Source organism: Cherax quadricarinatus, chromosome 54 (genome assembly GCF_038502225.1).
Source record: "Cherax quadricarinatus isolate ZL_2023a chromosome 54, ASM3850222v1, whole genome shotgun sequence".
In the NCBI taxonomy this organism is placed as follows: Eukaryota; Metazoa; Arthropoda; class Malacostraca; order Decapoda; family Parastacidae; genus Cherax; species Cherax quadricarinatus.
In genome coordinates, this window is record NC_091345.1 from 26,220,057 (window position 1) to 26,229,915 (window position 9,859).

Below are 9,859 nucleotides of genomic sequence, written 5' to 3' on the forward strand. Positions count from 1 at the left end.
GGATTGCGAAAAAGATTTAGAAGTTCTGGTTAGCAGTAATCTGAAACCAAGACAACATTGCATAAGTGTTCGCAATAAAGCTTATAGAATCCTTGGCTTCATATCAAGAAGCATTAATAATAGGAGTCCTCAGGTTGTTCTTCAACTCTATACATCCTTGGTTAGGCCTCATTTAGATTATGCTGCACAGTTTTGGTCACCGTATTACGGAATGGATATAAATTCTCTGGAAAATGTACAAAGGAGGATGACAAAGTTGATCCCATGTATCAGAAACCTTCCCTATGAGGATAGACTAAGGGCCCTGAAACTGCACTCTCTAGAAAGACGTAGAATTAGGGGGGATATGATTGAGGTGTATAAATGGAAGACAGGAATAAATAAAGGGGATGTAAATAGTGTGCTGAAAATATCTAGCCTAGACAGGACTCGCAGCAATGGTTTTAAGTTGGAAAAATTCAGATTCAGGAAGGATATAGGAAAGTACTGGTTTGGTAATAGAGTTGTGGATGAGTGGAACAAACTCCCAAGTACAGTTATAGAGGCCAGAACGTTGTGTAGCTTTAAAAATAGGTTGGATAAATACATGAGTGGGTGTGGGTGGGTGTGAGTTGGACCTGATTAACTTGTGCTAACAGGTCGGTTGCCGTGTTCCTCCCTTAAGTCAATGTGACCTGACCTGACTAGGTTGGGTGCATTGGCTTAAGCCGGTAGGAGACTTGGACCTGCCTCGAATGGGCCAGTAGGCCTTCTGCAGTGTTCCTTCGTTCTTATGTTCTTATGTTCTTATGGTGTTATTTATGAATATTTCAAAGATTGTTGTAAAACATTTACTTGTACTAAAGCTTATACATAGTGATAAATGATTCAATGATTGTTTTCTAAATCTTTTTCTTTCAACAATCCGGCCTTATCCCACCGAGGCACAGTGAATTAAAATAAAAAAAAAGTTTCTCCTTTTAAATTTAGTAATGTATGCAGGAGAAGGGGTTACTAGCCCCTTGCTCCCGGCATTTTAGTCGTTTCTTACGACACACATGGCTTACGGAGGAAGACCAAGAACAATAAGAACTAAAACTAGTAAGAAAACAGAAGGAACCCCAGAGGTGTGTGTGTGTATATATAAATACTTGTACATGCATGTATAGTGTCCTAAGTGTAAGTAGAAGTAGCAAGGCGTACCTGCAACCTTGTATGTTTAGGAGACAGAAAAGACACCAGCAATCCTACCATCAAGTAAAACAATTACAGGTTTCTGTTTCAAATTCACTTGGAAGGACGGTAGTACCTCCATGGGTGGTTACTGTTTACCAACCTACTACCACAGGACGGTAGTGCCTCCTTGTCTGGTTGCTGTCTACCAACATAAGAACATAAGAAAGAAGGAACACTGCAACAGGCCTACTGATCCATGCAGAGCAGATCCATGTGCCTCATCCCGGATTAGACCAGTGACCCCCCCCCCCCGGATTAGCCCAATGACCCACCCAGTCTGGTAACACCACTCAAGGATGGAGCACTGCACCAGACCCAGCAGCACAAGTTAGTCAGGTCCAACTCACACCCCACCCACACCCACTCATAAGAACATAAGAACATAAGAATGTAGGAACACTGCAGAAGGCCTACTGGCCCATACGAGGCAGGTCCTTATCAAAACGATCTCTACCTAAAGCCTCCCAAGAAATAACTCCCGTACCCCATGACACCAATCAAACCCAGCCCCTCCCACTCATGTGTTTGTCCAGTCTCTTCTTAAAGCTACCCAAGGTCCTAGCCTCTATCACCCCACTGGGAATACTGTTCCACGCATCTACAACTCTGTTAGAAAACCAGTACTTACCTATGTCCTTTCTAAATCTAAATTTATCCAACTTAAATCCATTATTCCTGGTTCTTACCTGGTTCGACACCCTCAGTACTTTATTAATGTCTCCCTTGTTTATGCCCGTCATCCACTTATACACTTCAATGATATCTCCCCTCATTCTACGCCTCTCCAGAGAGTGGAGATTTAAGGCTTTAAGTCTATCTTCATACGGGAGGTTCCTTACACAGTAAATCATTTTAGTCATTCTTCTCTGTATGTTCTCTAATGAGTCTATGTCCATCCTGTAGTAAGGGGACCAAAACTGAGCAGCATAATCTAAATGAGGCCTCACTAGTGATGTATAGAGCTGTAAAATAACTTTTGGACTTCTGTTACTTATACTTCTTGAGATAAATCCAAGTAATCTGTTGGCCTTGTTGCGCACACTGAGGCACTGCTGTCTTGGCTTTAGATTTCTGCTTACCATGACTCCCAAGTCTTTTTCACATTCTGTATGACCAAGCTCTACTTCACCTAGATTATAGCTTCGAGGGTTATTTTCATTACCAAGGGCAAGTACCTTACACTTATCCACATTAAACTTCATCTGCCATTTCTCAGACCAAGACATTAATTTGTTCAAATCGTCCTGGAGTTCATTCATATCCTCCTCAGAGTGAATTATACGGCCTATCTTTGTATCATCAGCAAACTTACTCATGTCACTAGTAATCCCTTCATCAAGGTCATTAATGTAAATTATGAACAAGAGAGGGCCTAAAACTGATCCTTGTGGAACGCCACTAGTGACTAATCCCCATTCAGATTTCACTCCATTAATGGTAACTCTCTGCTTTCTATTGGTAAGCCATGCCTCAATCCATGCTAGAACCTTACCTCCTATACCATGAGCTGCCACTTTTCTTAAGAGTCTCTTGTGAGGTACTCTGTCGAAGGCTTTACTAAAATCCAAATAAACAATATCATATTCCTTATCACTGTCAACTGCCTCAAATGTTCTATTGAAGAACGTCAGTAAGTTTGTCAAGCAGGAACGACCTCTCGTGAATCCATGCTGAGATTCATTTATCAAGTTATGCTCTTCAAGGTGACTTCTGATAATGTCAGCTATAATTGATTCTAACAACTTGCCCACTATAGATGTCAGGCTTATTGGACGGTAATTTGAAGGAGTGGACTTATCCCCTGATTTGAATATAGGAACCACATTAGCCATCTTCCACATCTCTGGCACAACACTGGTAAGGATGGACGCATTGAATACACTCGTTAATGGCTGACTAAGCTCCATCTTGCATTCCTTAAGTACCCTTGAAAACAACTCATCGGGTCCCGGGGACTTATTTTGTTTCAGTTTGTCTATCTGTTTAATAACCATGTCCCTCGTGACAATAATATTAGTTAACTTAAATTCATCAGGAACTAAATAATTGTTAATTACTGGAATCTCATTTACATCTTCCTGTGTAAAAACTGACAAAAAATAGTCATTAAATAAGGAACACATTTCCAGTTCATTATCCGTCAGCTGTCCATTCCCAGATTTCAGAGGTCCTACTTTTTCCTTCACCTTCGTCCTATACACTTGAAAGAACCCCTTTGGATTAGTATTTATCTAACCTATTTTTAAAACTACACAACGTTTTAGCCGGAATAACTTTACTCGGGAGTTTGTTCCAGTCATCCACAACTCTATTACCAAACCAGTGCTTTCCTATATCCTTCCTGAATCTGAATTTTTCCAACTTGAAACCATTGCTGCGAGTCCTGTCTTGGCTGGAAATTTTCAGCACGCTATTTACATCCCCTTTATTTATTCCTGTTTGCCATTTATACACCTCGATCATATCCCCCCTAATTCTACGCCTTTCGAGAGAGTGCAGATTCAGGGCCCTCAGTCTATCCTCATAGGGAAGATTTCTGATACATGGGATCATCTTTGTCATCCTCCTTTGTACGTTTTCCAGAGCATTTATATCCATTCTGTAATACGGTGACCAGAACTCAGCAGCATAGTCTAAATGAGGCCTAATCAAGAATATATAGAGTTGAAGAACAACTTGAGGACTTCTATTATTTATACTTCTAGATATGAAGCCTAGAATTCTGTTAGCTTTATTGCGAACACTAATGCACTGTTGTCTTGGTTTTAGATTACTGCTAACCAGAACTCCTAAATCCTTTTCGCAATCAGTAGTATTAAGATCTACATTATTTAGTTTGTATGTGGCGTGGTTATTTAACTGTCCAGCATTTAGAACTTTGCATTTGTTAATATTAAACTGCATCTGCCACTTCTCCGACCATTGCATCAGTCTATTCAATTCATCCTGGAGTGCTCTAGTGTCCTCATTAGAATGAATTGGACGGCCTATTTTGTTGTCATCAGCAAATTTGCTTATGTCGCTATTTATTCCCTCATCTATGTCGTTTATGTAAATTGTGAACAACAACGGGCAGAAATGACATGTATGCCAGGGATGGGGTTCACTTATCTAGGTGTGGGGTGGGAGCACTTGCAACTGCAGTGGAGGGAGCTGTTAGGTCTTTAAACTAGGAATAGTTAGTGGTATGGGTTTTGGCGGGAAAACAGTGAAGTCGCAGTGTAGTAATTTTAGTACTAGGAGAACTAGTAATAGGCAAAATGAGGTGGATATTGGAAAGCCAGTGGCACTAATTGACAAGGGCTGTAATAGGTTTAGCGGAATAACAGAAAGGAGCAGAAAGGGTAAAGAGAAAGGAGGGCCCTTAAATATATATTACACAAATAGTCGTAGTGCTAGGAATAAGATGGACGAGTTGAGACTAGTTGCTAGTGCAGGTAACATTGATGTATTTGCCTTAACTGAGACGTGGTTCAATATGAAAAGTCGGGACATGCCTGCAGAATGTCACATTCAGGGTTTTAAATTGTTCCAAGTAGATAGAAGTATTGGGAAGGGGGGTGGGGTGGCATTGTATGTCCGAGATTGCTTGAACTATTGCATAAAAACGGGTATTAAGTCTGAAGTAACTCATACAGAGTCTGTTTGGATAGAATTTTCAGAGGGGCATGAAAAATTGATTTTAGGTGTGATATACCGTCCCCCAAATTTAGATAGGGACCAAGGGAGACTACTATGGGAGGAAATTGTTAGGGCCACAAGGCACGATAATGTAGTAATTCTAGGAGACTTTAACTTTAGTTATGTTGATTGGAATTTCTTGACTGGGAATTTAGAATCATACGACTTCTTAGAAGTAGTTCAGGATTGTTTTTTGAAGCAGTTTGTGACAGAACCTACAAGGGGAAATAACCTGCTTGACTTAGTTCTGGCAAACAATGAATCCCTTGTTAATAATTTAGAAATTTCAGGGGAACTGGGTGCTAGCGACCACAAATCAATTACATTTAGCATTGAATGGAAGTATGGTAGTAGGGATAACTCAGTAACAGTCCCAGATTTTCGCTTAGCAGATTACGATGGGCTTAGAGAACACTTATCATCTGTTGACTGGAGTAACGAAGAGAGCTATCAACATGACAGTATTCTGAACACTATATATGCTGCTCAAAGAACGTTTATCCCTCATAAAGAAATTAGATCAAATAGAAATGACCCAAAATGGATGAATAATAGGCTGAAATATCTACTAGGGCATAAGAAAGGAATTTATAGGCGTATCAAAAGAGGTGACCTGTACTTAACTCTGTGAAGAAGAGTCTTGTGTGCTCTCCGTGGACTTAACCAAGATGCCCTCCGTCGAGCAACTTTACCAGCAGCTTAAGGAAGAAGTGAGAGTAGCGAAGATGGAGACACGGCGATTGACTGAGAAAACCAGAGGATTCGTAGTAGTCCTCCTGTTCTGAGTCCTCAGGCCAAGAAGGGAACGTGGTCAGTGGCTGGACAGCATGGAACGAAGTTGACGATCAAGAAGACTGGAAAGACAGAAACGATGAAGAAGAAAGAGACTGCAGTGGAAACATCTAATGCATTCTCCGTGCTACCCGACGAATGTGAGTCGATTACTTGGAACGTCACGAAGAACGACACCAAGGAAGGTAAGAATATTGTTGTTGTTGGGGATAGCCAGGTTAGATACATGGATAGGGCGTTCTGCTTGAAGGACAGAAGTAGGAGACAGAGGGTTTGCTTTCCTGGGGCTGGGATGGAGGACATTGTTAGCCGGCTTGACAACATCATGAACGGTAATGGGATCAACCCTATTATTTGCCTCAGTGCTGGAGGCAATCATGTAGACAAGCGTAGAAGTGAGGATTTAGTTAGAAAGTTCAGGACAGCTATATACATAATTAGGAAGAAGGGGGGGGCGCCCTGTTGTATGTGACATTTTGCCAAGAAGAGGTGTTGGTAATGAATGGTTGTCCAGAGCAATTGGTATTATTTGTTGGCTGGATAAACGCTGTAAGGATAATGTAGTACCATTCATTGACAACTGGGACAACTTCTATGTCCGAAATGACATGTATGCCAGGGATGGGGTTCACTTATCCAGGGCAGGTGTGGGTTTTCTTGCTAGCTCAGTTGAGGGGGTTGTTAGGACTTTAAACTAGGATTAGTTAGAGGTATGGGTTTAGAAATTATAAATAATGAGTATGGATATATTGACTTATGCTCTGATATTAAGAATCTTAATAGTAAATGTCATGGAGTAACTCTGGGTAATGATAATTTCAGAAATTGTGTAAAAACAAAGATCAATAGGAAAAATGTGCAGAAGAAAAAACATATGATGGTATTTTATGCTAACAGTCGAAGTGCAAGAAATAAAATTAATGAACTACGTTCGGTAGCATGTGCTGGGAACTTTGATATCATTGCATTAACTGAAACCTGGTATGATTTAAAGAGTCGGGATATGACTGCTGAGTGTAATATTCAAAGGTTTAAGTTGTTCCATGTGGATAGATGTAATGGGAAGGGGGAAGGATTGTAATAAAGTTGGTAGAATTACCGACAATATGTAAAGTAAAAGGACACAAGTGCAACTAATGTGACATTTATTGTGGCAACGTTTCGCTCTCCAGGAGCTTTATCAAGCCATTACAAACAATACATGGACAGTGAGGAAACGTGCAGGAAACGTGCAACACGTATCCTCAGCAAGACCAACACCTATCAAATTGAAGAAAAGCCTCCAAGTTACATCGTTTTACCGGTCAGCAACGTTGCCACTAATGTTTCAAAAATGTTTGATAGAAAACTAGCTAAAATATCTATTAGCTCTTCAACTACTATTAGGAACCTGATACAAAAACCCAAGCATGATTCTGGCACAAGTGCAGGAATCTACACTATACCATGTGGGGGGTGTGACAAAGTATATGTAGGGGAAACAGCCAGAACTCTGGACATTAGGATTGCAGAACACAAAAATGCTTGCAGAAATGATGACCGCAAAAACGCATGTGTTCAACATAGAGACGATGTTGGACACCTCATGAAATTCAATGAAGCTAAACTATGTAAAGTAAAAGGACACAAGTGCAACTAATGTGACATTTATTGTGGCAACGTTTCGCTCTCCAGGAGCTTTATCAATCCATTACAAACAATACATGGACACAGAGGGTATATAAAGGCTCAGAGTGAGGTGAATACTAGTGAGGTACCATTTCGATGTTCACTAGTGGTAGTAGTAGTAGTAGTAGTAGTAGTAGTAGTGACAAAAAGTAATGCAATATGGTAAAGCAATTAATTGCTTTACCATATTAGTGGTAGTAGTGGTAGTAGTAGTAGTAGTAGTAGTAGTAGTGACAAAAGTAATGCAATATGGTAAAGCAATTAATTGCTTTACCATATTGCATTACTTTTTGTCACTACTACTACTACTACTACTACTACTACTACTACTACTACTACTACTACCACTACTACCACTAATATGGTAAAGCAATTAATTGCTTTACCATATTGCATTACTTTTTGTCACTACTACTACTACTACTACTACTACTACTACTACTACTACTACTACTACTACTACCACTAGTGAACATCGAAATGGTACCTCACTAGTATTCACCTCACTCTGAGCCTTTATATACCCTCTGTGTCCATGTATTGTTTGTAATGGCTTGATAAAGCTCCTGGAGAGCGAAACGTTGCCACAATAAATGTCACATTAGTTGCACTTGTGTCCTTTTACTTTACATATTGTCGGTAATTCTACCAACTTTATTACGAAGCTAAACTAGTTATTAAAGAAGACGACTTAAGACGGAGAAAATGCATTGAAGCTGCACTAATTTCTGTCAGTAACACTATAAAGCAAAAATCCGGTAGTTACAGTATTTCAAAATTACTAAGCAAGAGGATATTACCCATCCTGGGAACTGGTGTTACTTGATGCCAGCAGGTCCCTCTCTAACCTCACCTCCTTAGTTCCATTACTACTACTACTACTACTACCACCTCTACCCACGCATCACCTCACCTGACTCCCACCACTATATATATGTGTGTTTTCTTAGTTTTCTCTGTATTAGGACTGAAGAAGCCACTCGTGGCGAAACGTTTCCTTTAATAAATGTCCTGAACTGTACATAAGTGTCTTTTTCCACAATACATGGACACAAAGGGTATATAAAGGCTCAGAGTGAGGTGAATACTAGTGAGGTACCATTTCGATGTTCACTAGTGGTAGTAGTAGTAGTAGTAGTAGTGGTAGTGACAAAAGTAATACAATATGGTAGAGCAATTAATTCGTAACAGTAAACAGTAAACCCTGCCATCACATAGTCTCTCCTGTTATACTACACAAAGCACAGAGAGTGAACACTGAAACAAGCTGCCTCATTCCAGTTTATATTTGTCCAACCTATTTTTATGTTACCCAAGTAATAGCTTTTATATCCTTTTACTCATGTACGAATTAATTGCTCTACCATATTGTATTACTTTTGTCACTACCACTACTACTACTACTACTACTACCACTAGTGAACATCGAAATGGTACCTCACTAGTATTCACCTCACTCTGAGCCTTTATATACCCTCTGTGTCCATGTATTGTTTGTAATGAAAGTTAAGACACATGTGCAACATCTGGATATCTTTATTGTAGTAGACGTTTCGCCATCCAGTGGCTTTATCAATACAGATTCTAGGACATAATAGGAAGACAGTAGAACTATATACAAAAGATGAGGTAATCAGTCCCTCGGCCTTGGAGTTAGTGTTCACAGCATCGTGGTGGAGGAGAGTCTGGAGCAAAGGCAAGAAGACTGGCGCTTTTTATAGGCGTCAGTGAATGGGACGGGCAGCAGACGAGGTCAGTCACTGGTAGGCGGGATTCCCCAGTGGAAGTAGGTCCTTCCCAAAGAGATGGGTTAGTTGCAGCAGCCGTGAAGAAGGTCTTGTAGATGTCCTCTGAACCAAGATTCCATGATGTTGCAGTGTCTGACAAGTTGTGCAAAGAAAGGTATAAAATACCGACAATATGAAAGTTAAGACACATGTGCAACATCTGGATATCTTTATTGTAGTAGACGTTTCGCCATCCAGTGGCTTTATCAATACAGATTCTAGGACATAATAGGAAGACAGTAGAACTATATACAAAAGATGAGGTAATCAGTCCCTCGGCCTTTGGGACGAAATTATTCGGGCTTTTAGACGCAATAACATAGTCATAGTAGGGGACTTTAATTTTAGTCAGATTGACTGGAATTCTTTGACAGGCAATCTAGAGTCCAGTGACTTTATGGAAACAGTTCAGGACTGTTTTCTGAAGCAATGCGTAACAGAGCCTACCAGGGGTAATAATTTGCTAGACCTAGTCTTGTTTATTGACGATGATCATACTTACGATTATGAAGGGATCTGCTTTTGTGATTGTTTTCTTAATAATGTACACAGTGCCCAGAGTATATACATTCCCCAGAGAGAAATTAGGTCTAATAATAACGATCCCAAATGGGTTAACAGGAGGCTAAAGTATCTATTAGGGGAGAAAAGGGGAATTTATTGGCGCATCAGAAGAGGAAAGGTTAACCTTACTGACTAATATGTTCAGCTTAAAA

General features: G+C 40.1%; 1 protein-coding gene across 2 annotated transcripts in view; it reads left to right on the forward strand.

Moving 5' to 3' along the window:
* The window catches only part of LOC128699093 (caskin-2), a 414,005-nt gene that overhangs the window by 148,978 nt on the left and 255,168 nt on the right, over positions 1-9,859 (forward strand). The gene's annotated exons all lie outside the window — the stretch shown is intronic.